General features: G+C 36.4%; 1 pseudogene; it reads left to right on the forward strand.

The window, feature by feature from the left end:
- The first annotated feature begins 12,514 nt into the window (after positions 1-12,514).
- Positions 12,515-13,452, forward strand: LOC122683280 (annotated as a pseudogene).
- Positions 13,453-23,376: the final 9,924 nt, after the last annotated feature.

The raw sequence follows: 23,376 nt of genomic DNA on the forward strand, positions 1-23,376 counted from the left end.
TTGAGAGCCTGTGTACATTTATTCAGATTCAGTTTCTTCCTTATTTCTTACTTACTTCCCAGCAGCAATAAACTTCTCCCGGTTCCTCGATATTCTGTCCCTCCCATTTCCTTTGTTTCAAATCAACAGTAGATAGTACAGGATTATTTCTTTGTCTGGTCCGCACTATGATCTCACTGATCTCTCACTCTTTATCTTGATGTACACTGTGTTTAGCATCTTCACTGTTTGCTGCGATACTGTTTCTGTTCTATGCTTTGGTTTTCTGGCCACAAGGCATGGGATCTTGGCTCCCCATCCAGGGGTTGGACTGGTATCCTTGCACTGGAAAGAGAAGTTTTCACCCCTGGACTGCCCGGGAAGCCCCTCACTAATTTCTTATTAATTCACACATCTCAGTTTATTTTATATTACATATATATGTGTATGTGTGTGTGTGTGTGTGTGTGTGTGTGTGTATTTCAGATTCACATTTCAATTAATCTCATACCTTTGACTTCATACCTTATATCTCAACTATCTGAAAGTCTTGTCTGCTTTACCTTTAACACATTACTTATTGAATATTTCAGCAGCTTGTCAGCATTTTCTCTGCTACCAGTCAAATCTAAGCTACTCTAATGTCTAAGCTACTATAATGATTTTCCTTCTTCCACATTTGAAATCTTCTATCCTCCAACATAAGCCAATTATCTTTTATTTTTTTGCATATTTACTTTTTCTTTTAATTTTTAAATTATGAAAAGATGCTAACACACTTGCAGGATCCTTGGAAAATACATATCAAAGTTATATATATTTCCACTATATATTGGAATTTTTAAATAGGTAAATTAAGATCTTTAGTTGGTATTTTCATATCAAACTCTCAAAAATTAATTGAATGAATATACAAAGAAGTAGAAGGATATATTAGACTGAAAAGCACTGTGAACCAATTCAATGTAATTAAGATTTGTACAATTTTAACATAAGAGTGGTATACAAATTCTATTCAAGTTTCCATAGAGTATAAATGAGAAGACACTGGAACATATCCAGGAATATAAGATTGCCACTGATCTTTTATAAACACAAATCACATTATGTTGGTGACCTGGTAAAATGGCACTACACTTTCCATCACACTTGGGCTTAAAATTTAACTTCTTATCAGGGTCCGCAAGGGGTTGTGTGATGTCTTCTCATACATTTCTCCAAATTTTTCCATCAGTTTCTCTTTGGCCCTTTTTTCCCGCCACATTGACTGTCTTGTTGTGCCTTAAACATGACTATTATGTTACTACCTGAGGGCCTTTGCACATACTGTTCTAGCTGCCTAGAATGTTCTTCTCTCAGATCGTTAAATGATTCACTTCATCACTTCATTTAGATCTCTCTTCTCATGACACCTACTCTGGAAAGCTTACCTAGGCCTCTTCTCTAAATTAGTCAATACCAAATAGCTCTCTAATCAAGCATCATGATCTATTTTTCTTATATCATTTATCACTTCTAAAAGTATTATTTTTTATAACCCCTTCCATCCTTGGAATACTAGTCACAGGAGGGAATGGACTTTATTTGTGCTATATCCCCAGAATTTGGGTGAATGCCTGAATTATGGTCAAGAAAACAGTATCCATTAGTTGTAGAAATGATGAACTGGTGAGGTAATTTTGCCAATCACATCAGCTGATTTTCCATGATATGTATATTTCTTGCCTCCCAGATGTTGCCAATGGAGACTGAGTTACTACAAAATTCTCTAGAGGGAGCACAAATAAGAGGTGATTTTAATAACACAATCTAGTGATAGTTGTACATGTTTTAAATCTCAATAATTAACAGCTAAAACTTGTTGGTTGAATCCTTGGAAACAGGTAAAAGCTGATTGAAAAATGAGTTATCTTTAATCACTACAGTAAACTTAACAAGTCCAGAAGGACATAGAATGGTCACATTTTTTAAAAGACAACTCTATTGCTTTATTAAATTCATTTTTTCATAAATATAATACTCAGAGGAGGGGTTATCAACTCTGGCTTCATACTGGAATCAGATGTGGAGTTTCTAATAGCACCAATCCTTGAGCATTAGCTCAGCTGAGGTCAGAACACACATTGGCATATTTAACAAGCTTTCTACAGGGTTTTAATGCATGGCCAGGGCTGAAGTGCTGCATGGGACAACTGAAATGATATGCTTGAATTAAGTAAGTTTTTAACACATAGATTTACCCTCTGAAAACTTACACTTTCCCCATTCAGTGATTTCTGAGATATTGCCACAAACTCCTCCTAATTATGGAAATTGCTGTCATCAACAGTACACAAAGTTCTTTTTCTATTATTCTGATTAAAGCAAAATTCCAGCCTCTGACTTCAGTCTGTATAATATTCTGTTGGTTTCACAAAGCTTGTAAAGAAAATATGTTTCTGAGAGACTCCACAATTTTGTCTTGCACTCAAGAAATGGAAAGAAAAGAAGAGAAAAATTTATTAAGGATCACACCATTCTATTATTCATTACATGCAATTTGGGGCTTAGTTTCTGGGATTCACATGGGAAACACCCATCGTAAAAGTAGAGTTAGTATAGTTACTTTCCAAGTTACTAGCAGAAGTGAGTGAGTGAAGGAGAAGGATTCATTTTTATCATTCTCACTAAAGTATTGGCTGAGTGGTAAAGAACCCGCTTGCCATGGAGGAGACATAGAGATGTGTGTCTGATCTCCAGGTCTAGAAGATCCCCTGGAGGAGAGCATGACAACCCACTCCAGTATTCCTGCCTGGAGAATTCCATGGACAGAGGGGCCTGGCGGGCTACAGTCCATGGAGTACAGAGTCGGACATGACTGAAGTGACTTAGCACAAAGTATTCAGGGTAGTGAAAATGCCTGTACAGAATGCTTGTGTTAATTATTGAGATCTTCTTCTTCATTCAAAGAGGAAGGTGAGTGAGAAAATGGGAGGAATAAGAATATTCTTCCAAAAGATAACAGTTAAAGGTATAACATCATTACAGTTCAGAGAGTAGAAGTACTGAAAACAACGATGCTTATGCTTAGGGTAGGTATGAATTAAAGGTCTATACACAACGCAGGGGGATGAAATCCAAAAACCATAAATCCTGCATAATTTTTTTCTAAGAATGTTGGCCAAATGGGATGATTCAGCTGGAAGTTCAATAAAACCCATAGCAGTGTTTGAAAGGGACACAAGCACAGCAGAGCGAAGCATATTCTTCTTGAGTAAAGCAATGTGCACCTGCTTTGGTAGTCCTGGATACACCAAAGCTACCACATTTCAATGCAGAAAACCTAATGCAAGACCTTGCAGGTGAAAAAGGAAACGTGTTCACATTGTTTTTCCCTCTCACCTTTAATCTTACACTCATGTACCCAAATTCCTTTAAATTCATCCCTTAAAAATAATGTGCAAAATTATCATATAAATTGGGAGTATATTTTCTTGTGCCAAATTCTAAGGCTCTAAGCTTGAAGGAAAAAAAAAGTTATAACGGAAGTATGATGTATGAACTTCTTGAATACCTAGAATTTGCTAAAGCTCCACAGGTAAGCCTACTCTAAATCCTACCTGTGATTTAGAAATTGGATTTAGAAATTCACATAGATTGTGAAATGGGTCTGTAACTAAGGTCAAGGATGGTTGCAAGACTTGCTTGACCTCCCAGTACATCACAAGTCACTTATTGCCTTCATCCAAAATACTGGGGTTGATCTGCCTACTGTTTGGTCTTCATGTGGCAATTCTTAACACTCACTACTAACTCTGTTTTATGCTCCAAAGAAGAAATATCAAACAATATTTCTAAAGAGTTCTTGATTTTCAGAACTGTTAGACTTACCTATGAAGGGACTGTGATTTCTTAGCTCCACGAAGGTCCCTTAAATAGGAGGATTTATACAAGAAAGGCTAACTTTGGGAGATTCCTGCCAGAAGATTTCATCACAAAATCACCTAAGGGACATTATCAGTGCTCCCTCTGGAGGCATCAGCAAAAGTCACTTCTTAATTAACAGGATCTTTATTTATGGGTTAATCATTAGATGCGCAAATTGTCTTTTAGTAAGTACAAAAACACATAGTACTGATTTTAATACTAGGAATAGTTCTCAAGCAGATAATTTTTTTTAATGATGAATGGTATCTGTTTATCTTCAGCTAGAATAGTGTTTCCTTCTTCTGAATTCACATTGTTGTTTCCCTGCCTCCTCTGTGGTACATGCCTCCTTTCATAACTATTCTATTTAAGGATATAAGTGTCTGAGGACAAAATTAATGTCAATTCCATATCCTGAGCTCCCTTTATTGTTTATTCACTAAGTTGTATACTACTCTTTTTTTGTAATCCCATGGGCTGTAGGCCCACCAGGCTCCTCTTTCCATGGGATTTCCCTCAAGAATACTGGAGTAGGTTGCTATTTCCTTCTCCAGGGTATCTTCTTGACCCAAGGATCAAACCCAGGTCTCCATCTCCTGTATTGGCAGGAGGATTCTTTACCACTGAATCACCTTGGAAGCCCTAATATCATGAGTAGCAATCTGTAGCAGTCTATAAACATTTTGAGTGTATAGTTAATGTTTAATAAAGAGATATTGAATAAACACCTTTTTTTTTTTTTTTTTTGTAAGGCTGTAAACCACCATGGGCTTCCCTGGTGGCTAAGGTGGTAAAGAATCTGCCAGTAATAGAGGAGACCAGGTTTTGATCCCTGGGTCAGGAAGATCCATGAAAAAAGGAGACAGCAATTCACTCCAGTATTTGTGCCTGGAGAATTCCATGGAAAGAGAAACCTGGTTGGCTAAGACCATGGGGTCACAAAGAGTCAGACATGATTGAGAAACTAACACTAACATTGAATAAATAACTGAACAATGATGCTAGAGAGAGGGTTTGAATTACTGGCATTTCATGTAAACTGTACTTTACCTCATTTTCACTAGTAATTGAAGATAATTTCATCTTATGGATTAAAATGCAATTTGCAAGGAATCTATTTTTAGACATTCAGATCTAATTGGAGATAATTTCAATGAAATTAGACATCAGCACAGATGTGTTTAATTTATGATTCCTGATAACATATAATATTCAATCTTTAAGATCATATCTACATTAATATTTGAAAGCAGAGTCAACTCCTAGTATTTCTGACCCAGTTTCCTTATAATACTCTTATGAAAAACAAAAATAATATAGTAGTTTTATATCTTGCATATGACTAAGCCAATCTTCCTCTCCAATCTCTATCTTCCATTCATGTTTCACATTAAAAAGCAGGGACTATGATAGGGAAAAATAAATACCCCTGAATAATACCTCTGGGGAAAGAAATACTAGTAATTGATAGAAAAAGCAAAAGATGATTCAAAGCCTTAGCAGATCTCTCTGAGACCGGTTGTCCCAGTTTCCTTGCTAGAGGCTTCAGTACTGAGTCAATTTGTTGGTCAGCCAAAGCAAGCTGAAGTTTGTGCCCAGCTTACTTAAACAGTTTACACTTGGACTTGACTTAATACTCCCACAGTTATTTCAGTCTCTATGAGACATGAACAGTAGCCAGATTTCCAAATTTCTAGTATCTTCCAAATAGAGGAATATGAAGATAGCTACCATTTGAAGTCTGGGAAGTGTAGCCAGTGAAGTTGATTCCCACACAGCAAACTTTCCAGGAGAGGTCCAAGGAAATATAAAGAACAGATTTAAGTCTGCAATTCCCCTAAAAGTCAAGATGCAGCTGGGTCAGCAGGTAAGATTAGCAGGCTGCGTCCAATCAGGAGAGAGTAATGCCCACAAGATGCCCACATCCTGGTGGACAACAGCAGAACAAACATCAACCTTGCAGATTAGAGGCCAAGAAAGATCAGAAAGAAGCACAAAGATAACAAGCAGATTACAGACTCCCTTTCCAGGGCTGGAAGTTCTCTTAAGTCATATGTGGGAAAAAAGGACTAAAATATGAAGGGCTAGGCATTTGCCTAAAGAGAAAAATCAACAAAAAGAGTTTATTTAAACAATAGACTCTCCTAAGTCCAAAACTACTCTTTCAAAGAAAGGCATACTTCACAAGTCCTTTTATATAATTATATGTTGATGTTAGAACCCAGGTAATACAATAATTAAAGATGTTGGGTCATTAAGATACTTATCTCAAAAGATGAGAGAAATATGCAAAATATTTGTATATCAGTTATCATAAACATGCAAAGAATAAATAATGCACTGTTTTTGTGAAGTGGACAAAGACCCTGCTTTGTAGAAAAACAAAATCCATATAAACTATTATGTCATTCTGAAAATGCTCTTCAGTCCAGTTGGTTTGTGGATATGGGTAAAAGCTCACCTATAAAATTATATTGATAATTACCTCATATTTTATATCACTTAACTTATATGCCTGTTATTATATTAAATATTTTGGTTGGGAGACATTATATTTTAATGTGGAGTTAAAAAATTGTTTCTTCATTAAGGTGATCCATAGGCTTCATTGTAGAAATTTGAATTTGCTGACTAACCTTATAATGCTTGATAAGTTGCAATGAGCTTGCAAATGTTTTTCCAATTGACTTCAACCTTACAAACTGTGACTACATCTTTTTAATAGTTGCAAATATTTTGAGATTTTCCTAACTTCAGGTTGAACAAATAGAATTGTTGGCTTTATATTAAATTCGGTATAAAACATATTTCAAAATATTATTTTTCCTATATTCCTGTTCAGTTGAATGGGACATATATGGTAGATCGAGGCAGTTATGGATAATTTAAATAGCTGTATTTTCAGAATTTATTTACATTACCAGGTTGTAGAGCTCATATATTTACAACTTTTTTAGTAAGACAGCTAATATCACCTTCTAAGTACTTATTAGATACGAGACATTTCTGTGCTAAGCATTTCAAAATGAACACACATGTCCTTTAGTAAGGAGTAACAGTTTCTTTAACACTTACAATATCCCTGTGATAGAAATTATGATTTCTTTTTAACAGATGAAGATCCTGAATATTGGAAATATATATATATATATATATACATTTCTCCTATATATATATATATATATGCATATATACATGTGTGTTTATATATATATATATACAGTTCAGTTCATTTCAGTCATGTCCAACTCTTTTTGACTCCATGGACTGTAGCATGCCAGGCTTTCCTGTCCATCACCAACTCTCAGAGCTTGCTCAAACTCATGCCCATCAAGTCAGTGATGCCATCCAATCATCTCATTCTCTGTCATCCCCTTCTCCTCCTTCCTTCAATCTTTCCCAACATCAGGGTCTTTTCCAATGAGTCAGTTCTTCACATAAGGTGGTCAAAATATTGGAGATTCAGCTTCAGCATTAGCCCTTCCAATGAATATTCAGGACTGAATTCCTTTAGGACTGACTGGTTTGAACTTGCATTCCAAGGGACTCTCAGGAATCTTCTCCAAGGATAGATAAGAAAACCTTTCTACATGATCAGTGAAAAGAAAGAGAGGAAAACAATAGAATGGGAAATAAGTTGAATAAGAATAAGTTAGAGATTGCTTCAAGAAAATTAGAGATACCAAGAGAACATTCCATGCAACGATGGACACAATAAAGGACAGAAATGGTATGAACCTAACAGAAGCAGAAAATATTAAGAAGAGGTGAGAAGAATACACAGAAGAACTACACAAGAAAGATCTTAATGACCCAGATAACCATGATGGTGTGATCACTCATCTAGAGCCAGACATCCTGGAGTGTGAAGTCAAGTGGGCCTTAGGAAGCATCACTATGAACAAAGCTAGTGACGGTGATGTAATTACAGTTGAGCTATTTCATATTCTAAAATATGAAGTTGCACTCAATATGCCAGCAAATTTGGAAAATGCAGCAGTGGCAACAGGACTGGAAAGGTCAGTTTTCATTCCAGTCCCAAAGAAAGGCAATGCCAAAGAATGTTCAAACTATCACACAATTGCACTCATTTCACACACTAGCAAAGTAATGCTCAACTTTCTCCAAGTGAGGATTCAGTGGTGAAGACAGAAATCTCTCTTCCACTGCAACATTTATTGAGTAACTATTGCACAACTTCTGGTCTGAGTCAGAGACCTGAGACAAAACCAAAGTCTACTCAGATGGTTTAACTGAAGAGAATTTAGTAAAACAAATTTAACTTAATAAAGAGAACATGGAAATGTTAAAGACAACAAAGAATATGAAGTTCCTGGAGGAATTGCAGAAGGCAATTTCCATTCCAGTACTGAAGTGGCCAACACAAGGACTAGTGTCAGGAGTCCAGTGAAACTAGAACAAAGAAGAGTGTCCCAGGCCACATATTCAACACACTCCTCAGGCAGAATTTTCCTTGGAAGGACTGTAGCCACCCTACCATTTCATTATGAAATTAAGAGAATATAAAAATGAAATTGGGATACCTCTCTCTTCCTGCCACCTCTGTTGTGTTCCTGGTTTCTCTCACTGGAAAAACCAGATGGAAACCAGACACTAAAGTAGTTCTATTGATGGAATCTAAGAATTCAGCCTCAGATGGAGAAAGCAATCTCAGATGGAAAAAGACAACAGTTCTGGGTGGGACAGGCTGACAAAGGAAGAATTGCCAGCAATTTACATTATCTGGATATTTACAATATACCCTTGTTCCCAATCATTTCATGGCAAATAGATGGGAAAACAATGGAAACAGTGACAGACTTATTTTCTTGGGCTCTAAAATCACTGTGGAGGGCAACTGCAGCCATGAAATTAAAAGACACTTGCTCCTTGGAATAAAAGTTATGACAAACCTAGAACAGCATATTAAAAAGCAGAGACATTACTTTGTCAATAAAGGTCCATATAGTCAAAGCTATGGTTTTTCCAGTAGTAAATGTGTGTATGTATGTGTTGGACCATAAAGAAAGCTGAGCACCAAAGAATTGATGCTTTTGAACTGTGGTGTTGGAGAAGACTCTTGAGAGTCCCCTGGACTACAAGATCAAACAAGTGAATTCTAAGGGAAATTAGTCCTGAATATTCATTGGAAGGACTGATGCTGAAGCTGAAGTTCCAATACCTTGGCCACCTGATGAGAAGAGCCCACTCTTTGGAAGAGACCCTGATGCTGTGAAAGATAAAAGGCAGGAGGAGAAGGGGATGCAGAGGATGAGATGGTTGGATGACATCACCAACTCAGTGGACATGAGTTTGGGCAAACTCCAGGAGATGGTAATGGACAGGGAAGCCTGGCATGCTGTAGTCCATGGGGTCACAAAGAGTCAGACACCACTGAGTGACTGAACAACAATGAAATTCTCTTAGCTATTGTGTTTTTATATGTATTTTTTAAAAAATGAAAAGGCTCAGAATCAGGAAATAACTAGTTCAAATTTAACAAAATTTAATTGATCTTCCAATGGTTTCCTAGCCTCTAAAACTCCAAATACCAGGCACTATTCTATCTTGCATGATGAAAACAATGAAACTTACTGTTACCCCACTCCCCAAGTCAAGTCTCGAATTATGTAGACCAACCAGCATACATACTGAAAATAAACAGTGAATCTCATTGCTTCGTCATTTCAGGAGATTTGATTCCCTGATGATATTAAGAAGTGGCAAATTGCCGTGTCCTCATGAGCATAAGATTTTAAAAATAAAAGAAACCTTAGTGGTTATTAATAGTCTGAATGACTATCTGTGAGAAATAATGGAACCCTAGGGAGTTGGTCCCTCTGTGACAATTCTGATATAAACTCCTCAGGTTCTCACATCCATGCTATCACTGGGAAGTCACTCTTCTTTCACAGGTAGGATAAGGTACAGCAAAAAAAAAAAAAAAAGTGATGGCCTGAAGCATATTTTGATGAATTAGCAAATGTCTTGATTTAAATTGCTATTTTTGTTAGAGTACAAATATTTATAACTGTACAGTGGAGTGCTATCATAGTAGAAAAAGAACTAGACCAATGACAGAAACTCAAGTGACTGTTAAGAGTACAAATTTGTTAGTCTCCAAAGACAATTCTGTCCACTTGCAAATACTTCTTCCTGAGTTTTCTTTGCCCTATCGCATAAGATGGTATATTCTATTTTTGTAAAAGAAGGTCATTGCCATCAAATACTCAAATGATTTGGAATGCTCATTGCTTGCAATCCCTCATTACCCCATAGTAAAAATAAATGGAAAGACAAAAAGTCCTTTACATATGAATGAGCTCAGTTCTGAGAGTGCATTTTTTAAAAATTTTTTCTTTCTTTTTTTAAATTTTATTTTATTATTATATTTTGTTTGTTTGTTTTTGCCATACATTGACATGAATCAGCCATGGATTTACATGTGTTCCCCATCCTGAACCCCCCTCCCATCTCCCTCCCCATCCCATCCCTCTAGGTCTTCCCAGTGCACCAGCCCTGAGCACTTGTCTCATGCATCCAACCTGGACTGGCGATCTGTTTCACCCTTGATAATATACATGTTTCGATGCAGTTCCTGAGAGTGCACTTTTAATCACAATTTGTAAGTCCAACTAAGTTAACCTAAGTACCCAATTAACACAATTGGCAATATACGTTCATAACAAGTGCAGTAATATGTTTATAGTACAAACAAATAATACACACATAAAGAACAAACACAAAAATAAAGACAACACTTTCAATCTTAAGTACAGTACCTTTAAAAGTTCACTAGTACTGTGCAGTGGCTGGCAAACAGGAGCTGACACCTATGTTCACATTTTGAAAGTTTGCAACTTGAATATCTGTATGTAGGGGGTTTACTGTATTAGTTATTTTGGCTTTTGATTAATAATTTAATAAATAGAGACACTAAAATACAATCCCAGAACCAAAAATGCTTTATTATGACAAATACAGAATGATTATGATTTCATTGATTTAGAAGACTTGTATTTTATTATGCTGTAAGTCTAAATTTCTCAGGTGCATAATGAAATAATGCACATGGGCAAGAAAGCAGGAGTGTTTCATTTACTAAGTACATTACAAGGTGACCTCTGTCCATCACTGAAATGGTAGCTATTAATGAATCGTTATAACAATGACATGCCCTTATGTGCTATGAAAGTAAAGTGTAGATTTTTCCATCATAATCTTCATGGTCACCTTCATCATGCACAAAAGTTTGGAGATGCACTTTATGATTTCTTACATACTGTCTCAGTTATATGGATCATATGATTATTTTCAGTATGATTTTTTGCATGCTTTAATGAACTTTATATTGAAAATTCCAGTTTTAGAATTTATACTTACTTTTTGCAAGAGGTAAAATGTGGTAAAGTTATAACAAAATCATTATGATCCAAGGATATTGTTGACAACCTTTTTTGATTGCATTTTAAATTTATATTTAATATGAGGATAATTTGTTTTACAAAATTGTGTTGGCTTCTGCCATAGGACAATGTGAATCAGCCGTACATATACATACGCACCCTCCTGAACCCCCTCCTACCTTGCACATCAGCCCCCTTCTCAGTTGTCCCAGAGCCCCAGGTGTGTTGTACGACAACTCTCCATTAGCTCTCTGTTTTACATATGCTTATGTATATGTTTCAGTGCTGCTCTCTCAATTCATCCCACCGTCTCCTTCCTCTGCTGTGTCTGAAGCCAGTTCTCTATGTCTGCATTTCTATTTCTGCCCTGCAAATAGGTTCATTAGTATCACTTATCTAGATTCCACATATCTCACACCAGGAAGATTTTAATGCAATATCTCTGTTCCCCAATCACTCTATACTTGAATATTTAATAACACTGATATACAATATATATACACCCATCCACCAACACAAACATACACATTATATATGTACTATATGCTTCTCTGTCATTATCCTAAAAATTGGGATTTAATTTTGTATCTCACGAAGCAATTGTGCCCCCAATAATTGGCTATAAAATACAAAGAAAAGATATTTTAAGCTGTCTTAAAATTTGAATAGTATTTGATTATTTTAGGACCCCCTGAGATAGACAAGAGTGGGGAAGGAGGATATGCATTGAAGAGTGAGGGACCAGTCTGAAAGTGATCTTGAGTTTGAAGGGGCAGGTAGACAGAATCTGGGTTCTATAAAGACCTATCAATTCCATGAACTTAAGTCCACTAAGTTGTGAAAACACATGAGTTTTGATGACTGATGCTTTAGATACCACATCATAAGTTATATTGAAAAACAAAGTGTCATAATTTCAATGAAAAGCAATGCTTAAAGAATTGTAAGTAATTCATGAATACAATTTTCAGAAAAGATAAAGATTTTTCAACTATGAGAAGACTTGGAGAAAAGCATTTGAATGTGATTGTCTTTATGTAAAGAAGCTCTGTATTAATTTAGATATTCAAAGTATTAATTTCATGCTTACTAGGCTATTTATTTCACATACATTTACATTATGAGAGGAGTGGGCATCAGATGATATGATGTGAGTAATGGAAAAATGAAAAATGAGTTTTATTTCATTTACTTTAGAACATGTTGGAAGCTGAGCAAATGCAATGTTAAAAGAAAACTACACAGAGGTGACTGAGTTTATCCTCCTGGGACTGACAGATCGAGCTGATTTGCAGCCTGTCCTTTTTGTGGCCTTCCTAGTTATCTACCTGATCACAGTCATCAGTAATGTGGGCACGATTTTGTTAATCAGAACTGACACAAATCTTCACACTCCAATGTACTTCTTCTTCAGCCACTTCTCCTTTGTAGATCTCTGTTATGCCACCAATGTCACTCCTCAGATGCTGATTCATTTCTTATCCAAGAGAAAAACCATTTCCTTCCTTGGCTGCTTTATACAGTTCCACTTTTTCATTGCCCTGGTGATTGCAGATTATTATATGCTCACAGTGATGGCTTACAATCTCTATGTGGCCATCTGCAAACCCTAGTTACATGCCAGCAAGATGTCCCGAGGTGTCTGCATCTCTCTCGTTGCTGCTCCTCATATTTATGGCTTTGCAAATGGTCTTGCCCAAACCATCCTGATGCTCCATCTCACCTTCTGTGGACCCAATGAAATCAACCACTTTTACCGTGTGCACCCACCTCTCTTAGTCCTGGCCTGCTCTGATACTTATGTCAAAGAGACTGCCATGTTCTTGGGGGCTGGTTCCAACCTTACGTGTTCTCTCACCATCATCCTCATCTCCTACATTTTCATCTTCCCAGCCATTCTTTGTATTCGCTCTGCAGAAGGGAAACGAAAGGCCTTCTCTACCCATGGGTCCCATCTGACAGCTGTCAGTGTCTTTCATGGGACACTGTTCTGCATGTACCTGAGGCCCCCTTCTGAGACATCTGTTGAAGAGGGTAAAATTCTTGCTGTGTTTTATATCTTTTTGAGTCCTTGCTAAACCCTTTGATCTATAGCCTTTGGAACAAAGATGTTAAAAAAGCAATGAGGATAGTGATTCAAGGGAATCTATTTGCCAAATAAAGTAGACATTTGGTCACAGGTATGTAGTATATCCATATTCTCTGATCAGTTAGTTAGCACTTTAAATTAACAAATCACTTTGTCTATGGACGTATTCTCTGTCTTTCGTAATTCACCTATGAGACTTGGAAGAAATTTTTTTTAAATTGTTAGCTATGAATCAGTGTACTAAAATAATACCACATATAAATTAAAACAGAAGATCAAATAGCATTGGCTTTGTTCTATAAAACTAATTAGGGACAGATTATTCTATCCACATTTCCCATAAGAGTACAGAGTTTTAACAGAGTTACAAAATGATGCTAAGGCAATGGCAATTTGTTAGATTTCCAGAGCTTAATGTTTTCCAATCTTTTTTTCCAGGAACTTGTCAACTATGCATATACTTATCTATTGGCTTGTTTCTTTTGCTTTCTTTTATTCAAATTATATAAGGATGAATATGTTGGAGAATCTCAGGTTATTACTCTAAGTCACATCTTTACATGATAGTACTGATCCAATATACTCCTCACTCATAAGACTTTTGATGTAAATATCATATATCCTATTGAATATTTTATTGTTCTTTTTATGTTCTAAACCAATTTACATCCCTAACATAAAACTAGTCTTGTGGTTTCGCTTTTGTTGTTATGAACTATTTCAAATGCACAGTCAAAATATAAATTAATATAAAAGCCACCAGTGTCAGTATAACTAACAAGAAATATCTTCATGCAATGCCATGTTTTTCATCTTTTTAATTATAAGTTTATATTGGAGTGTAGTTGATTAACGATGTTGTGTTAGTTTCACAGCAAAGTGACTCAGTTATACAAACCCATGTATCTATATTTTTCAAATTGCTTTCCCATTTAAGTTATTTCAGAATATTAACAGCCCTCCCTGTGCTAAAAGAACAGGTCATTTGGTTTTGTCAGTCAGTCAGTCAGTCAGTTCACTCTGTCATGTCCGACTCTTTGTGACCCCATGGACTGCAGTCCACCAGGCTTCCCTGTCTATCACCAACTTTTGGAGCTTGCTCAAACTCAAATTCATCGAGTCAGTGTTGCCATCCAACCATCTCATCCTCCGTCATCCCCTTCTCCTCCTGCCTTCCATCTTTCCCAGCATCAGGGTCTTTTCCAATGAGTCAGTTCTTTGCGTCAGGTGGCCAAAGTATTGGAGCTTCAGCATCAGTTCTTTCAATGAACATTCCGGACTGATTTTCTTTAGGATTGATTGGTTGGATCTCCTTGCAGTCCAAGTGACTCTCAGAAGTCTTCTCCAACACCACAGTTCAAAAGCACCATTTCTTTGATGCTCCGCTTTCTTTATGGTCTAACTCTCACATCTGTACACGACTACTGGAAAAACCATAGATTTGACTAGATGGACCTTTGTCAGCAAAGTAATGTCTCTGCTTTTTAATATGCTGTCTAGGTTTATCATAGCTTTTCCTCTAAGGAACAAGTGTCTTTTAATTTCATGGCTGCAGTCAACATTTGCAGTGATTTTGGAGCCCAAGAAAATAAAGAGTGTCACTGTTTCCATTATTTCCCCATCTATTTGCTATGAAGTAATGGGACTGGATGTCATGATCTTAGCTTTGTTTCTTATGTTTTAGAAACTCAGATACTGCACCTCTCCATATCATGGACTCTACAGCACATTTTTGGCATCTCCTCCTGAGGCATACCTGGGGGAACACCTGTGATGCTGAAAAGTGATAATAAGAGATAAAAATTGAGCAGAATAGAGTTCTATTATATCCACATAGTGAATTTTTTCCCCAGATCTTCAGTATCCTTACAATTGTTTGAATTTTCATATATAAAAATGGAGAAACATAATGTGGATTTGCCTATTTTTTCTATATTTTAAAATATTGAGGTTTTATTACTGAAGTGAAGTCACTCAGTCATGTCCGACTCTTCACGACCCCATGGACTGTATAGCCTACCATGATCCTCAGTCCATGGGATTTCCAGGCAAGAATACTGGAGTGGGTTGCCAGATCATGTCAAGTACTGAGCTAGTATTATTCCTTTTATCATTTATAGTTTCTATCCCTTCTATCATGTATAAAGTCTAAAAGTCTAATTTGTCTGATATTCACACATATTCAGCAGTATTTTATTGTTTTTATTTTGTTATGCTTATTATGTATATTTCAACTATTTCATTTTCAGGTCCTGAGCCCTTTTAATCACTGTGCTCTTTATTTTATTGTGGATATTGACACTTTTGAATATTTTCTAACAACTTAGTTTGTGCTTTTCACAAATTTTCTTTGTGTGTTTTTTTTTCCCCATCTAGTGTGAATTAAAGCATATTTTACGTTTCTTTTCTTTTTACTCCTTATCTGATTATGGCACATTCTATTATCTATATTTAATAAATTCACTTACATCATATATGCATTCTTGTCTTAACTTAGTCTTTGTTAATCAATGTATCTATTTTGCTATTAAATAATTAAAGGAACTTAGGATATATTAATTATGAATACATTCTGCTTCTAAATTATAAGCTGTCATTTACAGGTAGAGAAAGCATCATTAACAATAAATTTTTAATAATGAAGTTTAAATATTATCTATATCATGTGTGATTATAATTATAATTATATTAACCATGATTTCATATCCATATTCTTTTAACTATAGTGAGGTTTATCAATGTTTCTCTCACAATTCTCTTTGCTCCCACTCTTCATTTATGGTTCAGTTTTCTTCTGCATGATATAAACCCTTCATCAGTTCTACCTCTCTTTCCAGTTATCTGAGAATATCACTTGTCCATTCTCAAAGAAAAACTCATTTGAGTATGAATGTAGAAAGACAGACACTTGCTTTCAGCACTTAAAATATTTTATTGTCTGGCTTCTTTTAGTTTGTTAGTACAGATGGATGCTCTACCAAATTATTTGTTATTTCTCTGTGGATAAGATAAAATCTGTTTTAATCTGGTACTTTTCAGTCTCAGAGTATTTTAGGATTTAGTTATATATATCCTTTTGCATTTTCAGCGCCTCCATGGCTGATCTCTTAAAGTCACATCCTCTTAGCATATGTTCTCATAATATCATATAACTTTAGTTCATAGAAATTTTGCAACCGTCATTTTAATATTATCACTGTTATTGACTCATGATTATATTATCCCCATTCTCAATGTCATGAGGGCCAGGTCTATAGTCCATATGTGACTTGGTTCACTAATTTAATGTCAGAATGTATCCAAAAACCTGGAATATAGACGTTCTCTATAAATATCTGTTCAGTTCATAAACTACCACTGTGTCCTTTGTATTATAGTTTTCTGAGTAGTGAAAGCTCTACTCCCTTCCAGTTTTCAACATCATTTTCATTCATTTTAAATTATTTAAAATCTGATTTTACAACTTCTAAGCCTCATTCTTCTCACCAAGAAACAGAAATATTTGAAGGACAAAAACATCTTTTATCTTTTTCTTACACTTTCTCCACTGACCACAAGGTGGCAAAAAGATTTTCTATGAATATTTGATAACTATATGGGTGGAGGAATGAATGGATTAATGCATGAATGAATATCATTATATGAAGAGAATAGGCAGCAATGTGTGGACTTCACATTTCTTTCCTAAGCAGTACTGTCTAGTAGTCTGTTTGATCCCAGCCCCACAGTTTATAAACTATAGGAACCAGGAAAAGTTATTTAATCTCTACTTGTTCTGTTTCCCATTTGCAAAATGAAGGTATTAATACTAAGAACCCACAGAGTTTGTGAGGATTAACAGAGTTAATGCTTGTCGAAGGCTAAGCCTAATGCTGGCACATATTAAGTATTCAATGCTATTTCCTGTAAATAATGACTCTCATTCTGTTTTCTTTCCTGTGGTTTTTAAACAAGTTAGTCACTCATTCCATATCCTCTCCCTGTAGACTTCCAGTTTTGAAGGATGAGATTATGTGTTCAATGAAATGCTGAGGAAAACTAAGATTTGTTGTACAGTTACTGAATTAAATACACATTACACACTCCTTAAATTATGTAGCATACATTTATTCTCAGCTCTCATCTCCAGGGACTCTGCTAGCTGTGGAAATCACACCTCTGCTCACAAGGGTTTGAAATCTTGTCACAATAGCGATGTTAGTAATGAAAGTAGAGTGTGTCAGCCAAGGATGGGGCAGAGAGGTAAGACAGCATGGAGGATGGAGGTCAAACCATGGAGGCACAGAAAGTGTCTTTGTAAATTTTTCTATTTCCACTTTCAATTAGCTCCATGACTAACCAAAATCTGATGAGAACAGGGAAAGCACTGACTCAGGGAAAGCTAAGAGAATGTTTAACAAAATAGTGAAGGAGGGAAAGACAAGCTGTGTCTTCAGTTTGAGGAATAGCAGCTATTTACAACTGAAACAGCAGTCAACAGGGTTTGTGAAGGCAGGAATTCAAACCCTACCCTGAGGCATATTAGCCAAATGGCAAAAGACAAGATTCACTGTTCCTTTAGAGGAACCTCTATCTCTAGCTGAAACTTCAAGAGCTAGTCGCTGATTCTTTTTTTTTTTTTTTTTTTAGGACTCAATTAAATTACCTGCACAAAAGATGTTTGCAATCACTTTTCAGTTTCAGAATCTTGTTCACAGCTGAACTGCCCAAGATATCTACATTAATCGAGAAGGACACTGGGAAGAGCTCTGGATTTTGGAGAGGAGACAGTTTCAGTACAAAAGAAAAGGAAAACATAAACTCAATCTCTCATCAAATTTTCAAGTTGAAATTTTTTGTGTGTCTTCTTAAAGTTTTAGGACAAATAGAGGTTTGAAATTATGGAGAATAAGACTGAGACATATGATTTGCTTTGATCCCAGGTGTTCCAGTGAATCTCGAGAGGTCTGACTCCCAATGTCACATTCATGACTACTGCTCCTAAGTCCTTCTGAGATTTGCTTTAAAAGCAGGTCTCTGCTTTTCATATTTTGCTAGAAATGTGTTTATTTTTCTCAGCTTAGAGAGAAGCAATGAACTTTCTTAATCAGAGGTAGAGAATACAGAGGCATACTCAAACCAGAAGGATGCCTCTGTGATTCTACTTTCTTTATTTTTCAGTTCAGTTCAGTTCAGTCACTCAGTCATGTCTGCCTCTTTGCGACCCCATGGACGGCAGCATGCCAGGCTTCCCTGTCCATCACCAACTCCTGAAGCTTGCTCAAACTCATGTTCATTGAGTAGGTGATGCCATCCTACCATCTCAACCTCCATCATACTCTTTTGCTCCTACTTTCAGTCTTTCCCAGCATCAGGGTCTTTTCCAATGAGTCAGTTCTTTGCATCAGGTGGCCAAAGTATTGGAGCTTCAGCTTCAGCATCAGTCCTTTCAATGAACACTCAGGGCTGCTTTCCTTTAGGATGGACTGGTTGGATCTCTTTGTAGTCCAAGGGACTCTCAAGAGTCTTCTGCAACACCACAGTTCAAAAGCATTAATTCTTTGGTGCTCAGCTTTTTTTATAGTCCATTCTTACATCCATACATCCCTACTGGAAAAACCATAGCTTTGACTAGACGGACCTTTGTTGGCAAAGCAATGTCTCTGCTTTTTAATATGCTGTCTAGGTTTGTCATAGCTTTTTTTTTATTTTTAGTCAAGAGTAAATTTTAGTAAAGTCTGAATCTGATGCTGACAATTTGTACTTTGCTCAAAATATGTACATGCAATCTTTTCTGTTTTCAATGTTGGTTTCAAATTCAACTAATTTCCTGGACAATAGAGTTATTAAAATTTCTTTGATCTTCTGAACAATATCTGATGGAGCTATAACTGGTACAGAAGAACCAAGAAAAGCAAGCATTCTACTCCTCACACACAAATACAAGGACACGTCTCAGGTGTAGAATGAAGCTGACCCATATACAAGAGATATTATCATTAGAGCCAAGCATTCTGAGAACCACTTGCATATGGATTTGTTGATAGCTATTTAAGATTTGTGTGAGTGTATTATTTTTATTGAGGATCCATGTTATTATTAGTCTTTCAAATATTTCCATGAGATACAAAACAAAAAAAGATAGGAAGCTTGAGTACCATTCTTATAGTGAATCCTTGCTAAAAGTTTACCTTTACTCCTTTCTTTCTGTAACAAAACATTTTCTCATTCACTTGTAAATGAAAGTCCTACAAAATTCATTAGACAGGTGGATTCCCCTTTAGGGCAATCTCATAAGCAATTACCTGGAGGAGGAAATGGCAAGCTCCTCCAGTGTTCTTGCCAGGAAAATTCCCATGGGCAGAAGAGCCTGGTGGGCTACAGTCTATGGGGTTGCAGAGTTGAACACACTTGAGCGACTGAGCATACACACTGCACACTGCACACGGCTTAACCCTTGCTTTGGGACTGGTTTTTCCTTCCTCTTTTCCATTTTCTTTTGTAGGATTTAAGAAGATTTCATTTCACTCCCTACCCCCGTTGCCAGCTCTGCTGACATCTGTGTTGTGAATTGCAGGCTTCAGGAACATAAAACGTGTGCAGTTAGCACGGTTCTGTTCTCAGAAGCCCTTTAAATCAGTTCTGCTCTCACTGTTTGATAGCTTTTGAACAATGATAGAGTGCATTATCTCTTGTGCTGGATGCTGTGTATAGTATACAATGTCCTGATTCCAAGTTTAAGAATTTGTAACTTTCTGCTGTCCTTGCATTCCTCCTTTGGTATATTCTTCCTCCCCCAGACACAGGCTCTTCTTTGCTGTACCCATAAGTACAAAAGTACTTTGTTCAGAAGAGAAAGAGATGCATCTTCACTCTGGCCTGACCAGACAGCAAGTTCACCTGTGATTTTCTTTCTTTGTGAAACAAAAATTCCATTCTTAGATTCTTTTTTTGAATTTTTGTTTCTTCACTTAGCACTACTTTCTTTACACACACGTGCCTACAAGTTCCATAGGAAGATCACATATGGTGTCTTTGCACCATATACACATATTTATCTCTCCTTGGAGAAGGGAATGTCAACTCACTCCAGTATTCTTGCCTGCATAATCCCCATGGACAGTGGGGCCTGGCAGGCTATAGTTCATAGGTCACAAAGAGTCAAACACAACTGAAGCGACTTATTATGCAGGCATGTTTTATATTAAATTTTATATTGTGAAAGATTCTTTAAATTCAGTGGAGCTTCAACATTTGCAAAAGATTGATACACATGATTTTATATATTCCCATAATAACTACTATTTCCTCTAATGTATATAGCCTTCCCCTGCTTTCTTGTCCCTGCTGGTAACCACTGGTTTGGTCTCTATATCTGTGAGTTTGCTTCTTTTTTTTTTAATTCACAAGTTTGTTTTACTTTTTTTTTTTCTGATCAGAGAATGAAGCGGTCTGGCCTGAGCTCTCTCTCTTTTTTTTTTTTTTTAAATTTATTTATTTATTTTTTCAGTGGGTTTTGTCATACATTGACATGAATCAGCAATAGATTTACACGTATTCCCCATCCCGATCCCCCCTCCCCTCTCCCTCTCCACCCGATTCCTCTGGGTCTTCCCAGTGTACCAGGTTCGAGCACTTGTCTCATGCATCCCACCTGGGCTGGTGACCTGTTTCACCATAGATAATATACATGCTGTTCTTTTTAAAATATATTCTACATGTATGTGATGCAATATTTGTCTTTTTTTCCCTCTATCTACCTTATTTCAGTAGCATAACATCCTCCAAATCCATTTATGTTCCTGCAAACAGCAAAACTGCATTCACGTACAGTAAGTCCTTTAAAAATGAACCATCAAGTTGAAAACTTTCAAAGATGTGAATGTGTGTTCCTATGGCAAATCACGTAAGTTAGTTCACACCTGGCATATATTACGTGCGTGAATCCTCTAACAACTGGTTGCACTTTTTTGTACTCCCCTGTACAGTACTGTATAGAGTGCAGTGGTGGAATATCTTTACCTCACGCCAAAGATGTCTTGAAGTAAGTGTAGCAGTGGTGATTTTGAGGGACAGTTCAGATTCTTTCCATATACTGCTATGTACTTACCCTGATGGCATACATGACTTTAAAGATCATTACAGGTACCTCATCATCAATAGAAAACATCCTTTTCTTTTTGTAATTGATACCAATGTCCCATCTCAATCAGATAGGCTGCTTGATTATGGCTCTGGAAAGGGGAGGAGGATGCACTGGTTATCTCATTGCTCTGTTGTGTCTGAGTCATTCCAGTTCTCAAGAAAGGGGAAGAATAGCATATCTAAGTCACATATCAAATTCAGTTTTATCTTCAATAATGCTAGTAATGTTAATCTCTGGCTCCTGTGTGTAGCCATCGAGTGATCCATGACCCAGAAGGATGGTGATTCAAAGGCCCTTTTAGCACCCAACAATGGTGCAACTAAAATATATCTTCCATTGCAACATTTATTGAGTAAATATTGTGTGAACTCTGGTCAGAGTCAGGGACATGAGACAAAGCACCTTTCTATTCAGATGGTTTAACTGAAGAGAATTTAATGGGAAGAATTCAAATAATGAAGAGAACACTGGCAATATTAAAGAAATCAACCCAAGAAGTTGAAGCAACTGGAAGCTATGTTCAGAAGGCAGTTTTCATACCGACCTGAAGCAGCCAACACAAGGACTGCTGGGTAGTCCAGTGAAACGAGAACTAGGATGGGCATGCCAGGCCACCTTCTCAACACACATCTCAGCAAAAGCAATTTCCTTGGAAGGATGCAGCCACCTTAGCACTTCATTGTGAAACTGGGAGAAATTGAAAGAGAAATGTGGACACTTTTCCTCTCACCTCTGTTATGTTCCTGGTTTTTCCCATTGGCCAAACTCAGATGGAAACAAGACACTAGAGGAGCTCTATCGATGGAATCTAAGGGTTAAACTCCATGGGACAAAAATGTAGAGAAAAAAGACAATAGGTCTAGATGGGGTAGGCTGACAAGTGAAGAATCACTGGCACATTTATATTATCTGTATACCCACAGTATTGACTTTTCTAAGTATTATTATAACTATTTAAAATGTAAAGAACAATGCTCCTAATCAGGAAATAAGTATCCCAAATGCAACAAGGTTGTCTGATCTTCCAATGGCTTTCATATATCACACACTCTTCTATATTGCATGTTGTAATCAGGAGAACTTTTATGTCCTCCAAGTAAAGTCTTAAAATATCAAGACATTTAGGCATAAGTTAAAACAAAGAATGAGTCCCATTGCTTTATAATTTCAGGAGATTTGATTCCCTGATGATATTGGAGAGTGGCAAGAAGCCATGTCCTCAATAGTCTTAATATTTTAGAAAGAGTAAAACACTCGTGGTTAGTTACAGGCTAAAAAACTTTCTGTGAGCAATAATTGAGCCCTGGGGAGTGGCCCCTCCTTGATGATTCTGGTATAAACCCCTCCGGATCTTCACAACCATGCTGTCACTGGGGAATCACTCTTCTTTCACAGGTAGGACTAGGCATTGTTAACATATATTTTGAAATCTAGAAATACATATTTTAATCAATAAAAATAAAAATATTTGGCTTGAAAGCTATTCTCATAAATTAGCAAATGTCTTCTTTTAACACCTTTTAAATAAGTTTTAATAAAATTTCTGAGTTTACATAGAAAAGAACAGTACATATTTAGAATAAATACAATGAGAGAAGTAGTCTTCATTAAAAGTTTCATGAAATCATTTTATTTTATAAATTGGGCAAAGTTCTTTTTAAAAAGCTCTTTTTCTTATTTTTCTCTATACTGGGGGTAAAAGAATAGCAGTATTATCTAAATCATCAGCTAAGTAGTTAGCTTATTGAGTACTTTCTGCAATGAAAGTGAAAGTCACTCAGTCATATACAACTACTTGCTACCCCATGGACTGTAACCCACCAGGCTCCTCTGTCCACGGGATTTTCCAAAACAAGAATACTAGAGTGGTA

The sequence above is a fragment of the Cervus elaphus genome, chromosome 24, assembly GCF_910594005.1.
Source record: "Cervus elaphus chromosome 24, mCerEla1.1, whole genome shotgun sequence".
NCBI classification, from domain to species: domain Eukaryota; kingdom Metazoa; phylum Chordata; class Mammalia; order Artiodactyla; family Cervidae; genus Cervus; species Cervus elaphus.